The sequence below is a fragment of the Schistocerca americana genome, chromosome 5, assembly GCF_021461395.2.
Source record: "Schistocerca americana isolate TAMUIC-IGC-003095 chromosome 5, iqSchAmer2.1, whole genome shotgun sequence".
NCBI classification, from domain to species: Eukaryota; Metazoa; Arthropoda; class Insecta; order Orthoptera; family Acrididae; genus Schistocerca; species Schistocerca americana.
The window spans coordinates 125,210,747-125,228,379 of NC_060123.1; the positions used below are offsets into that span (position 1 = coordinate 125,210,747).

Consider the following 17,633-nt stretch of genomic DNA (forward strand, 5'->3'; position numbering starts at 1 on the left):
GGCCAACAGCGGCCAACTGCAGACCGACACTTAAGACACACCAAATACAAATCGACATCGAGAGACAGGCCCTGTCATATGGCACTCGCGACGTATATGCTGAAATTGAATGTAAAGAATACGTCTTTTGTAGCGGGCGTCCCTCTACTGCAGTGTCACACATGACGAATAAAAAGGAAAACAGCAGAACGTCTGTGTAGGGCCATGTTTTTACCTACAGTGTCACTTGGCTGAATGTGTATAAGGCTCTGTGGCATCACTCAAACGCAGCCAAATTGTCACACTAGCTGTGTATCTCTAACAAAGTTGACGTATGCCCTCACCTCGGTGCCGGTTAAAACGATTTCGCCCCCGGGTGGGCTCGAACCACCAACCTTTCGGTTAACAGCCGAACGCGCTAGCCGATTGCGCCACGGAGGCCTTGGCTTTGGCTCCCTTGTGCTCTGTATATCAACGCAATTCGTATACCTTCTGCAGGAATCTCGCAGAATGGTAGCATTTGCTTACGCCTCTTCACATGGATAACGTGCATGCACACTGTAGCGAGGCTCGTAAACGAATGACATCGCCAAGCATGACATTATACTACAAAATGCATACAAACCAATGTTCTGCCTATGCATTCAGAAAACCTCTGAGGCCAGTAGGATACTTGTCATAGGTTGTAGAACATCCCTTTCATTCAGTGTACTGCCATGTGTTAGATGCTGCTCGAGATAGCTCCGCTCCTTGCAGGAAGGTTTAAAAAATGAATGCCTTCTGTGAGGTTCGAACTCACGACCCCTGGTTTACGAGACCAGTGCTCTACCACTGAGCTAAGAAGGCGGCAGCTTAGCGTTTGTGAGCTATCCCCAAATTGTTACTTCATCATACTGAATCTTGCAGCCCTCGACCAGATATCGGACTTGGCACACAGCTGCTGCTGGGGGTGTCCACATTGCCGTTTTCCAAATCTCTTGAATGTTTCGCCCTTACGATCGACGACGAGCGTCGGCCCACCAAAAGTTAGCGGTCTGCACAATCCTGACCTAGTGCACAGCTTGTGGGATAGCGTGGCTCGACTGCGAAATGCGCCTTTCGGCTCCTCTCTCTGGCTACAGTGCGCTGTTGTCCACAGTGGCACTGGCGTTGCCCATGGGGCTTCATGTAAGGCGACTGCACGTCGCTCGGCCAACAGCGGCCTACTGCAGACCGACACTTAAGACACACCAAATACAAATCGACATCGAGAGACAGGCCCTGTCATATGGCACTCGCGACGTATATGCTGAAATTGAATGTAAAGAATACGTCTTTTGTAGCGGGCGTCCCTCTACTGCAGTGTCACACATGACGAATAAAAAGGAAAACAGCAGAACGTCTGTGTAGGGCCATGTTTTTACCTACAGTGTCACTTGGCTGAATGTGTATAAGGCTCTGTGGCATCACTCAAACGCAGCCAAATTGTCACACTAGCTGTGTATCTCTAACAAAGTTGACGTATGTCCTCACCTCGGTGCCGGTTAAAACGATTTCGCCCCCGGGTGGGCTCGAACCACCAACCTTTCGGTTAACAGCCGAACGCGCTAGCCGATTGCGCCACGGAGGCCTTGACTTTGGCTTCCTTGTGCTCTGTATATCAACGCAATTCGTATACCTTCTGCAGGAATCTCGCAGAATGGTAGCATTTGCTTACGCCTCTTCACATGGATAACGTGCATGCACACTGTAGCGAGGCTCGTAAACGAATGACATCGCCAAGCATGACATTATACTACAAAATGCATACAAACCAATGTTCTGCCTATGCATTCAGAAAACCTCTGAGGCCAGTAGAATACTTGTCATAGGTTGTAGAACATCCCTTTTATTCAGTGTACTGCCATGTGTTAGATGCTGCTCGAGATAGCTCCGCTCCTTGCAGGAAGGTTTAAAAAATGAATGCCTTCTGTGAGGTTCGAACTCACGACCCCTGGTTTACGAGACCAGTGCTCTACCACTGAGCTAAGAAGGCGGCAGCTTAGCGTTTGTGAGCTATCCCCAAATTGTTACTTCATCATACTGAATCTTGCAGCCCTCGACCAGATATCGGATTTGGCACACAGCTGCTGCTGGGGGTGTCCACATTGCCGTTTTCCAAATCTCTTGAATGTTTCGCCCTTACGATCGACGACGAGCGTCGGCCCACCAAAAGTTAGCGGTCTGCACAATCCTGACCTAGTGCACAGCTTGTGGGATAGCGTGGCTCGACTGCGAAATGCGCCTTTCGGCTCCTCTCTCTGGCTACAGTGCGCTGTTGTCCACAGTGGCACTGGCGTTGCCCATGGGGCTTCATGTAAGGCGACTGCACGTCGCTCGGCCAACAGCGGCCTACTGCAGACCGACACTTAAGACACACCAAATACAAATCGACATCGAGAGACAGGCCCTGTCATATGGCACTCGCGACGTATATGCTGAAATTGAATGTAAAGAATACGTCTTTTGTAGCGGGCGTCCCTCTACTGCAGTGTCACACATGACGAATAAAAAGGAAAACAGCAGAACGTCTGTGTAGGGCCATGTTTTTACCTACAGTGTCACTTGGCTGAATGTGTATAAGGCTCTGTGGCATCACTCAAACGCAGCCAAATTGTCACACTAGCTGTGTATCTCTAACAAAGTTGACGTATGCCCTCACCTCGGTGCCGGTTAAAACGATTTCGCCCCCGGGTGGGCTCGAACCACCAACCTTTCGGTTAACAGCCGAACGCGCTAGCCGAGTGCGCCACGGAGGCCTTGACTTTGGCTCCCTTGTGCTCTGTATATCAACGCAATTCGTATACCTTCTGCAGGAATCTCGCAGAATGGTAGCATTTGCTTACGCCTCTTCACATGGATAACGTGCATGCACACTGTAGCGAGGCTCGTAAACGAATGACATCGCCAAGCATGACATTATACTACAAAATGCATACAAACCAATGTTCTGCCTATGCATTCAGAAAACCTCTGAGGCCAGTAGAATACTTGTCATAGGTTGTAGAACATCCCTTTCATTCAGTGTACTGCCATGTGTTAGATGCTGCTCGAGATAGCTCCGCTCCTTGCAGGAAGGTTTAAAAAATGAATGCCTTCTGTGAGGTTCGAACTCACGACCCCTGGTTTACGAGACCAGTGCTCTACCACTGAGCTAAGAAGGCGGCAGCTTAGCGTTTGTGAGCTATCCCCAAATTGTTACTTCATCATACTGAATCTTGCAGCCCTCGACCAGATATCGGACTTGGCACACAGCTGCTGCTGGGGGTGTCCACATTGCCGTTTTCCAAATCTCTTGAATGTTTCGCCCTTACGATCGACGACGAGCGTCGGCCCACCAAAAGTTAGCGGTCTGCACAATCCTGACCTAGTGCACAGCTTGTGGGATAGCGTGGCTCGACTGCGAAATGCGCCTTTCGGCTCCTCTCTCTGGCTACAGTGCGCTGTTGTCCACAGTGGCACTGGCGTTGCCCATGGTGCTTCATGTAAGGCGACTGCACGTCGCTCGGCCAACAGCGGCCTACTGCAGACCGACACTTAAGACACACCAAATACAAATCGACATCGAGAGACAGGCCCTGTCATATGGCACTCGCGACGTATATGCTGAAATTGAATGTAAAGAATACGTCTTTTGTAGCGGGCGTCCCTCTACTGCAGTGTCACACATGACGAATAAAAAGGAAAACAGCAGAACGTCTGTGTAGGGCCATGTTTTTACCTACAGTGTCACTTGGCTGAATGTGTATAAGGCTCTGTGGCATCACTCAAACGCAGCCAAATTGTCACACTAGCTGTGTATCTCTAACAAAGTTGACGTATGCCCTCACCTCGGTGCCGGTTAAAACGATTTCGCCCCCGGGTGGGCTCGAACCACCAACCTTTCGGTTAACAGCCGAACGCGCTAGCCGATTGCGCCACGGAGGCCTTGGCTTTGGCTCCCTTGTGCTCTGTATATCAACGCAATTCGTATACCTTCTGCAGGAATCTCGCAGAATGGTAGCATTTGCTTACGCCTCTTCACATGGATAACGTGCATGCACACTGTAGCGAGGCTCGTAAACGAATGACATCGCCAAGCATGACATTATACTACAAAATGCATACAAACCAATGTTCTGCCTATGCATTCAGAAAACCTCTGAGGCCAGTAGAATACTTGTCATAGGTTGTAGAACATCCCTTTCATTCAGTGTACTGCCATGTGTTAGATGCTGCTCGAGATAGCTCCGCTCCTTGCAGGAAGGTTTAAAAAATGAATGCCTTCTGTGAGGTTCGAACTCACGACCCCTGGTTTACGAGACCAGTGCTCTACCACTGAGCTAAGAAGGCGGCAGCTTAGCGTTTGTGAGCTATCCCCAAATTGTTACTTCATCATACTGAATCTTGCAGCCCTCGACCAGATATCGGACTTGGCACACAGCTGCTGCTGGGGGTGTCCACATTGCCGTTTTCCAAATCTCTTGAATGTTTCGCCCTTACGATCGACGACGAGCGTCGGCCCACCAAAAGTTAGCGGTCTGCACAATCCTGACCTAGTGCACAGCTTGTGGGATAGCGTGGCTCGACTGCGAAATGCGCCTTTCGGCTCCTCTCTCTGGCTACAGTGCGCTGTTGTCCACAGTGGCACTGGCGTTGCCCATGGGGCTTCATGTAAGGCGACTGCACGTCGCTCGGCCAACAGCGGCCTACTGCAGACCGACACTTAAGACACACCAAATACAAATCGACATCGAGAGACAGGCCCTGTCATATGGCACTCGCGACGTATATGCTGAAATTGAATGTAAAGAATACGTCTTTTGTAGCGGGCGTCCCTCTACTGCAGTGTCACACATGACGAATAAAAAGGAAAACAGCAGAACGTCTGTGTAGGGCCATGTTTTTACCTACAGTGTCACTTGGCTGAATGTGTATAAGGCTCTGTGGCATCACTCAAACGCAGCCAAATTGTCACACTAGCTGTGTATCTCTAACAAAGTTGACGTATGCCCTCACCTCGGTGCCGGTTAAAACGATTTCGCCCCCGGGTGGGCTCGAACCACCAACCTTTCGGTTAACAGCCGAACGCGCTAGCCGAGTGCGCCACGGAGGCCTTGCCTTTGGCTCCCTTGTGCTCTGTATATCAACGCAATTCGTATACCTTCTGCAGGAATCTCGCAGAATGGTAGCATTTGCTTACGCCTCTTCACATGGATAACGTGCATGCACACTGTAGCGAGGCTCGTAAACGAATGACATCGCCAAGCATGACATTATACTACAAAATGCATACAAACCAATGTTCTGCCTATGCATTCAGAAAACCTCTGAGGCCAGTAGAATACTTGTCATAGGTTGTAGAACATCCCTTTCATTCAGTGTACTGCCATGTGTTAGATGCTGCTCGAGATAGCTCCGCTCCTTGCAGGAAGGTTTAAAAAATGAATGCCTTCTGTGAGGTTCGAACTCACGACCCCTGGTTTACGAGACCAGTGCTCTACCACTGAGCTAAGAAGGCGGCAGCTTAGCGTTTGTGAGCTATCCCCAAATTGTTACTTCATCATACTGAATCTTGCAGCCCTCGACCAGATATCGGACTTGGCACACAGCTGCTGCTGGGGGTGTCCACATTGCCGTTTTCCAAATCTCTTGAATGTTTCGCCCTTACGATCGACGACGAGCGTCGGCCCACCAAAAGTTAGCGGTCTGCACAATCCTGACCTAGTGCACAGCTTGTGGGATAGCGTGGCTCGACTGCGAAATGCGCCTTTCGGCTCCTCTCTCTGGCTACAGTGCGCTGTTGTCCACAGTGGCACTGGCGTTGCCCATGGGGCTTCATGTAAGGCGACTGCACGTCGCTCGGCCAACAGCGGCCTACTGCAGACCGACACTTAAGACACACCAAATACAAATCGACATCGAGAGACAGGCCCTGTCATATGGCACTCGCGACGTATATGCTGAAATTGAATGTAAAGAATACGTCTTTTGTAGCGGGCGTCCCTCTACTGCAGTGTCACACATGACGAATAAAAAGGAAAACAGCAGAACGTCTGTGTAGGGCCATGTTTTTACCTACAGTGTCACTTGGCTGAATGTGTATAAGGCTCTGTGGCATCACTCAAACGCAGCCAAATTGTCACACTAGCTGTGTATCTCTAACAAAGTTGACGTATGCCCTCACCTCGGTGCCGGTTAAAACGATTTCGCCCCCGGGTGGGCTCGAACCACCAACCTTTCGGTTAACAGCCGAACGCGCTAGCCGATTGCGCCACGGAGGCCTTGGCTTTGGCTCCCTTGTGCTCTGTATATCAACGCAATTCGTATACCTTCTGCAGGAATCTCGCAGAATGGTAGCATTTGCTTACGCCTCTTCACATGGATAACGTGCATGCACACTGTAGCGAGGCTCGTAAACGAATGACATCGCCAAGCATGACATTATACTACAAAATGCATACAAACCAATGTTCTGCCTATGCATTCAGAAAACCTCTGAGGCCAGTAGAATACTTGTCATAGGTTGTAGAACATCCCTTTCATTCAGTGTACTGCCATGTGTTAGATGCTGCTCGAGATAGCTCCGCTCCTTGCAGGAAGGTTTAAAAAATGAATGCCTTCTGTGAGGTTCGAACTCACGACCCCTGGTTTACGAGACCAGTGCTCTACCACTGAGCTAAGAAGGCGGCAGCTTAGCGTTTGTGAGCTATCCCCAAATTGTTACTTCATCATACTGAATCTTGCAGCCCTCGACCAGATATCGGACTTGGCACACAGCTGCTGCTGGGGGTGTCCACATTGCCGTTTTCCAAATCTCTTGAATGTTTCGCCCTTACGATCGACGACGAGCGTCGGCCCACCAAAAGTTAGCGGTCTGCACAATCCTGACCTAGTGCACAGCTTGTGGGATAGCGTGGCTCGACTGCGAAATGCGCCTTTCGGCTCCTCTCTCTGGCTACAGTGCGCTGTTGTCCACAGTGGCACTGGCGTTGCCCATGGGGCTTCATGTAAGGCGACTGCACGTCGCTCGGCCAACAGCGGCCTACTGCAGACCGACACTTAAGACACACCAAATACAAATCGACATCGAGAGACAGGCCCTGTCATATGGCACTCGCGACGTATATGCTGAAATTGAATGTAAAGAATACGTCTTTTGTAGCGGGCGTCCCTCTACTGCAGTGTCACACATGACGAATAAAAAGGAAAACAGCAGAACGTCTGTGTAGGGCCATGTTTTTACCTACAGTGTCACTTGGCTGAATGTGTATAAGGCTCTGTGGCATCACTCAAACGCAGCCAAATTGTCACACTAGCTGTGTATCTCTAACAAAGTTGACGTATGCCCTCACCTCGGTGCCGGTTAAAACGATTTCGCCCCCGGGTGGGCTCGAACCACCAACCTTTCGGTTAACAGCCGAACGCGCTAGCCGAGTGCGCCACGGAGGCCTTGCCTTTGGCTCCCTTGTGCTCTGTATATCAACGCAATTCGTATACCTTCTGCAGGAATCTCGCAGAATGGTAGCATTTGCTTACGCCTCTTCACATGGATAACGTGCATGCACACTGTAGCGAGGCTCGTAAACGAATGACATCGCCAAGCATGACATTATACTACAAAATGCATACAAACCAATGTTCTGCCTATGCATTCAGAAAACCTCTGAGGCCAGTAGAATACTTGTCATAGGTTGTAGAACATCCCTTTCATTCAGTGTACTGCCATGTGTTAGATGCTGCTCGAGATAGCTCCGCTCCTTGCAGGAAGGTTTAAAAAATGAATGCCTTCTGTGAGGTTCGAACTCACGACCCCTGGTTTACGAGACCAGTGCTCTACCACTGAGCTAAGAAGGCGGCAGCTTAGCGTTTGTGAGCTATCCCCAAATTGTTACTTCATCATACTGAATCTTGCAGCCCTCGACCAGATATCGGACTTGGCACACAGCTGCTGCTGGGGGTGTCCACATTGCCGTTTTCCAAATCTCTTGAATGTTTCGCCCTTACGATCGACGACGAGCGTCGGCCCACCAAAAGTTAGCGGTCTGCACAATCCTGACCTAGTGCACAGCTTGTGGGATAGCGTGGCTCGACTGCGAAATGCGCCTTTCGGCTCCTCTCTCTGGCTACAGTGCGCTGTTGTCCACAGTGGCACTGGCGTTGCCCATGGGGCTTCATGTAAGGCGACTGCACGTCGCTCGGCCAACAGCGGCCTACTGCAGACCGACACTTAAGACACACCAAATACAAATCGACATCGAGAGACAGGCCCTGTCATATGGCACTCGCGACGTATATGCTGAAATTGAATGTAAAGAATACGTCTTTTGTAGCGGGCGTCCCTCTACTGCAGTGTCACACATGACGAATAAAAAGGAAAACAGCAGAACGTCTGTGTAGGGCCATGTTTTTACCTACAGTGTCACTTGGCTGAATGTGTATAAGGCTCTGTGGCATCACTCAAACGCAGCCAAATTGTCACACTAGCTGTGTATCTCTAACAAAGTTGACGTATGCCCTCACCTCGGTGCCGGTTAAAACGATTTCGCCCCCGGGTGGGCTCGAACCACCAACCTTTCGGTTAACAGCCGAACGCGCTAGCCGAGTGCGCCACGGAGGCCTTGACTTTGGCTCCCTTGTGCTCTGTATATCAACGCAATTCGTATACCTTCTGCAGGAATCTCGCAGAATGGTAGCATTTGCTTACGCCTCTTCACATGGATAACGTGCATGCACACTGTAGCGAGGCTCGTAAACGAATGACATCGCCAAGCATGACATTATACTACAAAATGCATACAAACCAATGTTCTGCCTATGCATTCAGAAAACCTCTGAGGCCAGTAGAATACTTGTCATAGGTTGTAGAACATCCCTTTCATTCAGTGTACTGCCATGTGTTAGATGCTGCTCGAGATAGCTCCGCTCCTTGCAGGAAGGTTTAAAAAATGAATGCCTTCTGTGAGGTTCGAACTCACGACCCCTGGTTTACGAGACCAGTGCTCTACCACTGAGCTAAGAAGGCGGCAGCTTAGCGTTTGTGAGCTATCCCCAAATTGTTACTTCATCATACTGAATCTTGCAGCCCTCGACCAGATATCGGACTTGGCACACAGCTGCTGCTGGGGGTGTCCACATTGCCGTTTTCCAAATCTCTTGAATGTTTCGCCCTTACGATCGACGACGAGCGTCGGCCCACCAAAAGTTAGCGGTCTGCACAATCCTGACCTAGTGCACAGCTTGTGGGATAGCGTGGCTCGACTGCGAAATGCGCCTTTCGGCTCCTCTCTCTGGCTACAGTGCGCTGTTGTCCACAGTGGCACTGGCGTTGCCCATGGGGCTTCATGTAAGGCGACTGCACGTCGCTCGGCCAACAGCGGCCTACTGCAGACCGACACTTAAGACACACCAAATACAAATCGACATCGAGAGACAGGCCCTGTCATATGGCACTCGCGACGTATATGCTGAAATTGAATGTAAAGAATACGTCTTTTGTAGCGGGCGTCCCTCTACTGCAGTGTCACACATGACGAATAAAAAGGAAAACAGCAGAACGTCTGTGTAGGGCCATGTTTTTACCTACAGTGTCACTTGGCTGAATGTGTATAAGGCTCTGTGGCATCACTCAAACGCAGCCAAATTGTCACACTAGCTGTGTATCTCTAACAAAGTTGACGTATGCCCTCACCTCGGTGCCGGTTAAAACGATTTCGCCCCCGGGTGGGCTCGAACCACCAACCTTTCGGTTAACAGCCGAACGCGCTAGCCGATTGCGCCACGGAGGCCTTGGCTTTGGCTCCCTTGTGCTCTGTATATCAACGCAATTCGTATACCTTCTGCAGGAATCTCGCAGAATGGTAGCATTTGCTTACGCCTCTTCACATGGATAACGTGCATGCACACTGTAGCGAGGCTCGTAAACGAATGACATCGCCAAGCATGACATTATACTACAAAATGCATACAAACCAATGTTCTGCCTATGCATTCAGAAAACCTCTGAGGCCAGTAGAATACTTGTCATAGGTTGTAGAACATCCCTTTCATTCAGTGTACTGCCATGTGTTAGATGCTGCTCGAGATAGCTCCGCTCCTTGCAGGAAGGTTTAAAAAATGAATGCCTTCTGTGAGGTTCGAACTCACGACCCCTGGTTTACGAGACCAGTGCTCTACCACTGAGCTAAGAAGGCGGCAGCTTAGCGTTTGTGAGCTATCCCCAAATTGTTACTTCATCATACTGAATCTTGCAGCCCTCGACCAGATATCGGACTTGGCACACAGCTGCTGCTGGGGGTGTCCACATTGCCGTTTTCCAAATCTCTTGAATGTTTCGCCCTTACGATCGACGACGAGCGTCGGCCCACCAAAAGTTAGCGGTCTGCACAATCCTGACCTAGTGCACAGCTTGTGGGATAGCGTGGCTCGACTGCGAAATGCGCCTTTCGGCTCCTCTCTCTGGCTACAGTGCGCTGTTGTCCACAGTGGCACTGGCGTTGCCCATGGGGCTTCATGTAAGGCGACTGCACGTCGCTCGGCCAACAGCGGCCTACTGCAGACCGACACTTAAGACACACCAAATACAAATCGACATCGAGAGACAGGCCCTGTCATATGGCACTCGCGACGTATATGCTGAAATTGAATGTAAAGAATACGTCTTTTGTAGCGGGCGTCCCTCTACTGCAGTGTCACACATGACGAATAAAAAGGAAAACAGCAGAACGTCTGTGTAGGGCCATGTTTTTACCTACAGTGTCACTTGGCTGAATGTGTATAAGGCTCTGTGGCATCACTCAAACGCAGCCAAATTGTCACACTAGCTGTGTATCTCTAACAAAGTTGACGTATGCCCTCACCTCGGTGCCGGTTAAAACGATTTCGCCCCCGGGTGGGCTCGAACCACCAACCTTTCGGTTAACAGCCGAACGCGCTAGCCGATTGCGCCACGGAGGCCTTGGCTTTGGCTCCCTTGTGCTCTGTATATCAACGCAATTCGTATACCTTCTGCAGGAATCTCGCAGAATGGTAGCATTTGCTTACGCCTCTTCACATGGATAACGTGCATGCACACTGTAGCGAGGCTCGTAAACGAATGACATCGCCAAGCATGACATTATACTACAAAATGCATACAAACCAATGTTCTGCCTATGCATTCAGAAAACCTCTGAGGCCAGTAGAATACTTGTCATAGGTTGTAGAACATCCCTTTCATTCAGTGTACTGCCATGTGTTAGATGCTGCTCGAGATAGCTCCGCTCCTTGCAGGAAGGTTTAAAAAATGAATGCCTTCTGTGAGGTTCGAACTCACGACCCCTGGTTTACGAGACCAGTGCTCTACCACTGAGCTAAGAAGGCGGCAGCTTAGCGTTTGTGAGCTATCCCCAAATTGTTACTTCATCATACTGAATCTTGCAGCCCTCGACCAGATATCGGACTTGGCACACAGCTGCTGCTGGGGGTGTCCACATTGCCGTTTTCCAAATCTCTTGAATGTTTCGCCCTTACGATCGACGACGAGCGTCGGCCCACCAAAAGTTAGCGGTCTGCACAATCCTGACCTAGTGCACAGCTTGTGGGATAGCGTGGCTCGACTGCGAAATGCGCCTTTCGGCTCCTCTCTCTGGCTACAGTGCGCTGTTGTCCACAGTGGCACTGGCGTTGCCCATGGGGCTTCATGTAAGGCGACTGCACGTCGCTCGGCCAACAGCGGCCTACTGCAGACCGACACTTAAGACACACCAAATACAAATCGACATCGAGAGACAGGCCCTGTCATATGGCACTCGCGACGTATATGCTGAAATTGAATGTAAAGAATACGTCTTTTGTAGCGGGCGTCCCTCTACTGCAGTGTCACACATGACGAATAAAAAGGAAAACAGCAGAACGTCTGTGTAGGGCCATGTTTTTACCTACAGTGTCACTTGGCTGAATGTGTATAAGGCTCTGTGGCATCACTCAAACGCAGCCAAATTGTCACACTAGCTGTGTATCTCTAACAAAGTTGACGTATGCCCTCACCTCGGTGCCGGTTAAAACGATTTCGCCCCCGGGTGGGCTCGAACCACCAACCTTTCGGTTAACAGCCGAACGCGCTAGCCGAGTGCGCCACGGAGGCCTTGACTTTGGCTCCCTTGTGCTCTGTATATCAACGCAATTCGTATACCTTCTGCAGGAATCTCGCAGAATGGTAGCATTTGCTTACGCCTCTTCACATGGATAACGTGCATGCACACTGTAGCGAGGCTCGTAAACGAATGACATCGCCAAGCATGACATTATACTACAAAATGCATACAAACCAATGTTCTGCCTATGCATTCAGAAAACCTCTGAGGCCAGTAGAATACTTGTCATAGGTTGTAGAACATCCCTTTCATTCAGTGTACTGCCATGTGTTAGATGCTGCTCGAGATAGCTCCGCTCCTTGCAGGAAGGTTTAAAAAATGAATGCCTTCTGTGAGGTTCGAACTCACGACCCCTGGTTTACGAGACCAGTGCTCTACCACTGAGCTAAGAAGGCGGCAGCTTAGCGTTTGTGAGCTATCCCCAAATTGTTACTTCATCATACTGAATCTTGCAGCCCTCGACCAGATATCGGACTTGGCACACAGCTGCTGCTGGGGGTGTCCACATTGCCGTTTTCCAAATCTCTTGAATGTTTCGCCCTTACGATCGACGACGAGCGTCGGCCCACCAAAAGTTAGCGGTCTGCACAATCCTGACCTAGTGCACAGCTTGTGGGATAGCGTGGCTCGACTGCGAAATGCGCCTTTCGGCTCCTCTCTCTGGCTACAGTGCGCTGTTGTCCACAGTGGCACTGGCGTTGCCCATGGGGCTTCATGTAAGGCGACTGCACGTCGCTCGGCCAACAGCGGCCTACTGCAGACCGACACTTAAGACACACCAAATACAAATCGACATCGAGAGACAGGCCCTGTCATATGGCACTCGCGACGTATATGCTGAAATTGAATGTAAAGAATACGTCTTTTGTAGCGGGCGTCCCTCTACTGCAGTGTCACACATGACGAATAAAAAGGAAAACAGCAGAACGTCTGTGTAGGGCCATGTTTTTACCTACAGTGTCACTTGGCTGAATGTGTATAAGGCTCTGTGGCATCACTCAAACGCAGCCAAATTGTCACACTAGCTGTGTATCTCTAACAAAGTTGACGTATGCCCTCACCTCGGTGCCGGTTAAAACGATTTCGCCCCCGGGTGGGCTCGAACCACCAACCTTTCGGTTAACAGCCGAACGCGCTAGCCGAGTGCGCCACGGAGGCCTTGACTTTGGCTCCCTTGTGCTCTGTATATCAACGCAATTCGTATACCTTCTGCAGGAATCTCGCAGAATGGTAGCATTTGCTTACGCCTCTTCACATGGATAACGTGCATGCACACTGTAGCGAGGCTCGTAAACGAATGACATCGCCAAGCATGACATTATACTACAAAATGCATACAAACCAATGTTCTGCCTATGCATTCAGAAAACCTCTGAGGCCAGTAGAATACTTGTCATAGGTTGTAGAACATCCCTTTCATTCAGTGTACTGCCATGTGTTAGATGCTGCTCGAGATAGCTCCGCTCCTTGCAGGAAGGTTTAAAAAATGAATGCCTTCTGTGAGGTTCGAACTCACGACCCCTGGTTTACGAGACCAGTGCTCTACCACTGAGCTAAGAAGGCGGCAGCTTAGCGTTTGTGAGCTATCCCCAAATTGTTACTTCATCATACTGAATCTTGCAGCCCTCGACCAGATATCGGACTTGGCACACAGCTGCTGCTGGGGGTGTCCACATTGCCGTTTTCCAAATCTCTTGAATGTTTCGCCCTTACGATCGACGACGAGCGTCGGCCCACCAAAAGTTAGCGGTCTGCACAATCCTGACCTAGTGCACAGCTTGTGGGATAGCGTGGCTCGACTGCGAAATGCGCCTTTCGGCTCCTCTCTCTGGCTACTACAGTGCGCTGTTGTCCACAGTGGCACTGGCGTTGCCCATGGGGCTTCATGTAAGGCGACTGCACGTCGCTCGGCCAACAGCGGCCTACTGCAGACCGACACTTAAGACACACCAAATACAAATCGACATCGAGAGACAGGCCCTGTCATATGGCACTCGCGACGTATATGCTGAAATTGAATGTAAAGAATACGTCTTTTGTAGCGGGCGTCCCTCTACTGCAGTGTCACACATGACGAATAAAAAGGAAAACAGCAGAACGTCTGTGTAGGGCCATGTTTTTACCTACAGTGTCACTTGGCTGAATGTGTATAAGGCTCTGTGGCATCACTCAAACGCAGCCAAATTGTCACACTAGCTGTGTATCTCTAACAAAGTTGACGTATGCCCTCACCTCGGTGCCGGTTAAAACGATTTCGCCCCCGGGTGGGCTCGAACCACCAACCTTTCGGTTAACAGCCGAACGCGCTAGCCGATTGCGCCACGGAGGCCTTGGCTTTGGCTCCCTTGTGCTCTGTATATCAACGCAATTCGTATACCTTCTGCAGGAATCTCGCAGAATGGTAGCATTTGCTTACGCCTCTTCACATGGATAACGTGCATGCACACTGTAGCGAGGCTCGTAAACGAATGACATCGCCAAGCATGACATTATACTACAAAATGCATACAAACCAATGTTCTGCCTATGCATTCAGAAAACCTCTGAGGCCAGTAGAATACTTGTCATAGGTTGTAGAACATCCCTTTCATTCAGTGTACTGCCATGTGTTAGATGCTGCTCGAGATAGCTCCGCTCCTTGCAGGAAGGTTTAAAAAATGAATGCCTTCTGTGAGGTTCGAACTCACGACCCCTGGTTTACGAGACCAGTGCTCTACCACTGAGCTAAGAAGGCGGCAGCTTAGCGTTTGTGAGCTATCCCCAAATTGTTACTTCATCATACTGAATCTTGCAGCCCTCGACCAGATATCGGACTTGGCACACAGCTGCTGCTGGGGGTGTCCACATTGCCGTTTTCCAAATCTCTTGAATGTTTCGCCCTTACGATCGACGACGAGCGTCGGCCCACCAAAAGTTAGCGGTCTGCACAATCCTGACCTAGTGCACAGCTTGTGGGATAGCGTGGCTCGACTGCGAAATGCGCCTTTCGGCTCCTCTCTCTGGCTACAGTGCGCTGTTGTCCACAGTGGCACTGGCGTTGCCCATGGGGCTTCATGTAAGGCGACTGCACGTCGCTCGGCCAACAGCGGCCTACTGCAGACCGACACTTAAGACACACCAAATACAAATCGACATCGAGAGACAGGCCCTGTCATATGGCACTCGCGACGTATATGCTGAAATTGAATGTAAAGAATACGTCTTTTGTAGCGGGCGTCCCTCTACTGCAGTGTCACACATGACGAATAAAAAGGAAAACAGCAGAACGTCTGTGTAGGGCCATGTTTTTACCTACAGTGTCACTTGGCTGAATGTGTATAAGGCTCTGTGGCATCACTCAAACGCAGCCAAATTGTCACACTAGCTGTGTATCTCTAACAAAGTTGACGTATGCCCTCACCTCGGTGCCGGTTAAAACGATTTCGCCCCCGGGTGGGCTCGAACCACCAACCTTTCGGTTAACAGCCGAACGCGCTAGCCGAGTGCGCCACGGAGGCCTTGACTTTGGCTCCCTTGTGCTCTGTATATCAACGCAATTCGTATACCTTCTGCAGGAATCTCGCAGAATGGTAGCATTTGCTTACGCCTCTTCACATGGATAACGTGCATGCACACTGTAGCGAGGCTCGTAAACGAATGACATCGCCAAGCATGACATTATACTACAAAATGCATACAAACCAATGTTCTGCCTATGCATTCAGAAAACCTCTGAGGCCAGTAGAATACTTGTCATAGGTTGTAGAACATCCCTTTCATTCAGTGTACTGCCATGTGTTAGATGCTGCTCGAGATAGCTCCGCTCCTTGCAGGAAGGTTTAAAAAATGAATGCCTTCTGTGAGGTTCGAACTCACGACCCCTGGTTTACGAGACCAGTGCTCTACCACTGAGCTAAGAAGGCGGCAGCTTAGCGTTTGTGAGCTATCCCCAAATTGTTACTTCATCATACTGAATCTTGCAGCCCTCGACCAGATATCGGACTTGGCACACAGCTGCTGCTGGGGGTGTCCACATTGCCGTTTTCCAAATCTCTTGAATGTTTCGCCCTTACGATCGACGACGAGCGTCGGCCCACCAAAAGTTAGCGGTCTGCACAATCCTGACCTAGTGCACAGCTTGTGGGATAGCGTGGCTCGACTGCGAAATGCGCCTTTCGGCTCCTCTCTCTGGCTACAGTGCGCTGTTGTCCACAGTGGCACTGGCGTTGCCCATGGGGCTTCATGTAAGGCGACTGCACGTCGCTCGGCCAACAGCGGCCTACTGCAGACCGACACTTAAGACACACCAAATACAAATCGACATCGAGAGACAGGCCCTGTCATATGGCACTCGCGACGTATATGCTGAAATTGAATGTAAAGAATACGTCTTTTGTAGCGGGCGTCCCTCTACTGCAGTGTCACACATGACGAATAAAAAGGAAAACAGCAGAACGTCTGTGTAGGGCCATGTTTTTACCTACAGTGTCACTTGGCTGAATGTGTATAAGGCTCTGTGGCATCACTCAAACGCAGCCAAATTGTCACACTAGCTGTGTATCTCTAACAAAGTTGACGTATGCCCTCACCTCGGTGCCGGTTAAAACGATTTCGCCCCCGGGTGGGCTCGAACCACCAACCTTTCGGTTAACAGCCGAACGCGCTAGCCGATTGCGCCACGGAGGCCTTGGCTTTGGCTCCCTTGTGCTCTGTATATCAACGCAATTCGTATACCTTCTGCAGGAATCTCGCAGAATGGTAGCATTTGCTTACGCCTCTTCACATGGATAATGTGCATGCACACTGTAGCGAGGCTCGTAAACGAATGACATCGCCAAGCATGACATTATACTACAAAATGCATACAAACCAATGTTCTGCCTATGCATTCAGAAAACCTCTGAGGCCAGTAGAATACTTGTCATAGGTTGTAGAACATCCCTTTCATTCAGTGTACTGCCATGTGTTAGATGCTGCTCGAGATAGCTCCGCTCCTTGCAGGAAGGTTTAAAAAATGAATGCCTTCTGTGAGGTTCGAACTCACGACCCCTGGTTTACGAGACCAGTGCTCTACCACTGAGCTAAGAAGGCGGCAGCTTAGCGTTTGTGAGCTATCCCCAAATTGTTACTTCATCATACTGAATCTTGCAGCCCTCGACCAGATATCGGACTTGGCACACAGCTGCTGCTGGGGGTGTCCACATTGCCGTTTTCCAAATCTCTTGAATGTTTCGCCCTTACGATCGACGACGAGCGTCGGCCCACCAAAAGTTAGCGGTCTGCACAATCCTGACCTAGTGCACAGCTTGTGGGATAGCGTGGCTCGACTGCGAAATGCGCCTTTCGGCTCCTCTCTCTGGCTACAGTGCGCTGTTGTCCACAGTGGCACTGGCGTTGCCCATGGGGCTTCATGTAAGGCGACTGCACGTCGCTCGGCCAACAGCGGCCTACTGCAGACCGACACTTAAGACACACCAAATACAAATCGACATCGAGAGACAGGCCCTGTCATATGGCACTCGCGACGTATATGCTGAAATTGAA

General features: G+C 50.2%; 30 non-coding genes across 30 annotated transcripts; all 30 read right to left on the reverse strand.

Annotated features, from left to right (window-relative positions):
* Window positions 1-346: 346 nt before the first annotated feature.
* Trnan-guu lies at window positions 347-420 on the reverse strand. Its single transcript has one exon. It is a non-coding gene; the product is annotated as a tRNA-Asn (tRNA).
* A 333-nt stretch (window positions 421-753) lies between these two features.
* Trnat-cgu lies at window positions 754-825 on the reverse strand. The gene has a single exon. It is a non-coding gene; the product is annotated as a tRNA-Thr (tRNA).
* Window positions 826-1,514: 689 nt separating this feature from the next.
* Window positions 1,515-1,588, reverse strand: Trnan-guu. The gene has a single exon. It is a non-coding gene; the product is annotated as a tRNA-Asn (tRNA).
* Window positions 1,589-1,921: 333 nt separating this feature from the next.
* Window positions 1,922-1,993, reverse strand: Trnat-cgu. Its single transcript has one exon. It is a non-coding gene; the product is annotated as a tRNA-Thr (tRNA).
* A 689-nt stretch (window positions 1,994-2,682) lies between these two features.
* Window positions 2,683-2,756, reverse strand: Trnan-guu. The gene has a single exon. It is a non-coding gene; the product is annotated as a tRNA-Asn (tRNA).
* Window positions 2,757-3,089: 333 nt separating this feature from the next.
* Window positions 3,090-3,161, reverse strand: Trnat-cgu. The gene has a single exon. It is a non-coding gene; the product is annotated as a tRNA-Thr (tRNA).
* A 689-nt stretch (window positions 3,162-3,850) lies between these two features.
* Trnan-guu lies at window positions 3,851-3,924 on the reverse strand. The gene has a single exon. It is a non-coding gene; the product is annotated as a tRNA-Asn (tRNA).
* Window positions 3,925-4,257: 333 nt separating this feature from the next.
* Trnat-cgu lies at window positions 4,258-4,329 on the reverse strand. The gene has a single exon. It is a non-coding gene; the product is annotated as a tRNA-Thr (tRNA).
* A 689-nt stretch (window positions 4,330-5,018) lies between these two features.
* On the reverse strand, window positions 5,019-5,092 carry Trnan-guu. The gene has a single exon. It is a non-coding gene; the product is annotated as a tRNA-Asn (tRNA).
* A 333-nt stretch (window positions 5,093-5,425) lies between these two features.
* Trnat-cgu lies at window positions 5,426-5,497 on the reverse strand. Its single transcript has one exon. It is a non-coding gene; the product is annotated as a tRNA-Thr (tRNA).
* Window positions 5,498-6,186: 689 nt separating this feature from the next.
* On the reverse strand, window positions 6,187-6,260 carry Trnan-guu. Its single transcript has one exon. It is a non-coding gene; the product is annotated as a tRNA-Asn (tRNA).
* A 333-nt stretch (window positions 6,261-6,593) lies between these two features.
* On the reverse strand, window positions 6,594-6,665 carry Trnat-cgu. The gene has a single exon. It is a non-coding gene; the product is annotated as a tRNA-Thr (tRNA).
* A 689-nt stretch (window positions 6,666-7,354) lies between these two features.
* Window positions 7,355-7,428, reverse strand: Trnan-guu. The gene has a single exon. It is a non-coding gene; the product is annotated as a tRNA-Asn (tRNA).
* Window positions 7,429-7,761: 333 nt separating this feature from the next.
* Trnat-cgu lies at window positions 7,762-7,833 on the reverse strand. The gene has a single exon. It is a non-coding gene; the product is annotated as a tRNA-Thr (tRNA).
* A 689-nt stretch (window positions 7,834-8,522) lies between these two features.
* Window positions 8,523-8,596, reverse strand: Trnan-guu. Its single transcript has one exon. It is a non-coding gene; the product is annotated as a tRNA-Asn (tRNA).
* A 333-nt stretch (window positions 8,597-8,929) lies between these two features.
* Window positions 8,930-9,001, reverse strand: Trnat-cgu. The gene has a single exon. It is a non-coding gene; the product is annotated as a tRNA-Thr (tRNA).
* Window positions 9,002-9,690: 689 nt separating this feature from the next.
* Trnan-guu lies at window positions 9,691-9,764 on the reverse strand. The gene has a single exon. It is a non-coding gene; the product is annotated as a tRNA-Asn (tRNA).
* Window positions 9,765-10,097: 333 nt separating this feature from the next.
* Trnat-cgu lies at window positions 10,098-10,169 on the reverse strand. Its single transcript has one exon. It is a non-coding gene; the product is annotated as a tRNA-Thr (tRNA).
* Window positions 10,170-10,858: 689 nt separating this feature from the next.
* On the reverse strand, window positions 10,859-10,932 carry Trnan-guu. The gene has a single exon. It is a non-coding gene; the product is annotated as a tRNA-Asn (tRNA).
* Window positions 10,933-11,265: 333 nt separating this feature from the next.
* Trnat-cgu lies at window positions 11,266-11,337 on the reverse strand. The gene has a single exon. It is a non-coding gene; the product is annotated as a tRNA-Thr (tRNA).
* A 689-nt stretch (window positions 11,338-12,026) lies between these two features.
* Trnan-guu lies at window positions 12,027-12,100 on the reverse strand. Its single transcript has one exon. It is a non-coding gene; the product is annotated as a tRNA-Asn (tRNA).
* A 333-nt stretch (window positions 12,101-12,433) lies between these two features.
* On the reverse strand, window positions 12,434-12,505 carry Trnat-cgu. Its single transcript has one exon. It is a non-coding gene; the product is annotated as a tRNA-Thr (tRNA).
* Window positions 12,506-13,194: 689 nt separating this feature from the next.
* On the reverse strand, window positions 13,195-13,268 carry Trnan-guu. Its single transcript has one exon. It is a non-coding gene; the product is annotated as a tRNA-Asn (tRNA).
* Window positions 13,269-13,601: 333 nt separating this feature from the next.
* Window positions 13,602-13,673, reverse strand: Trnat-cgu. Its single transcript has one exon. It is a non-coding gene; the product is annotated as a tRNA-Thr (tRNA).
* Window positions 13,674-14,365: 692 nt separating this feature from the next.
* Trnan-guu lies at window positions 14,366-14,439 on the reverse strand. Its single transcript has one exon. It is a non-coding gene; the product is annotated as a tRNA-Asn (tRNA).
* A 333-nt stretch (window positions 14,440-14,772) lies between these two features.
* Window positions 14,773-14,844, reverse strand: Trnat-cgu. Its single transcript has one exon. It is a non-coding gene; the product is annotated as a tRNA-Thr (tRNA).
* A 689-nt stretch (window positions 14,845-15,533) lies between these two features.
* Trnan-guu lies at window positions 15,534-15,607 on the reverse strand. The gene has a single exon. It is a non-coding gene; the product is annotated as a tRNA-Asn (tRNA).
* A 333-nt stretch (window positions 15,608-15,940) lies between these two features.
* Trnat-cgu lies at window positions 15,941-16,012 on the reverse strand. The gene has a single exon. It is a non-coding gene; the product is annotated as a tRNA-Thr (tRNA).
* Window positions 16,013-16,701: 689 nt separating this feature from the next.
* Window positions 16,702-16,775, reverse strand: Trnan-guu. The gene has a single exon. It is a non-coding gene; the product is annotated as a tRNA-Asn (tRNA).
* A 333-nt stretch (window positions 16,776-17,108) lies between these two features.
* On the reverse strand, window positions 17,109-17,180 carry Trnat-cgu. Its single transcript has one exon. It is a non-coding gene; the product is annotated as a tRNA-Thr (tRNA).
* Window positions 17,181-17,633: the final 453 nt, after the last annotated feature.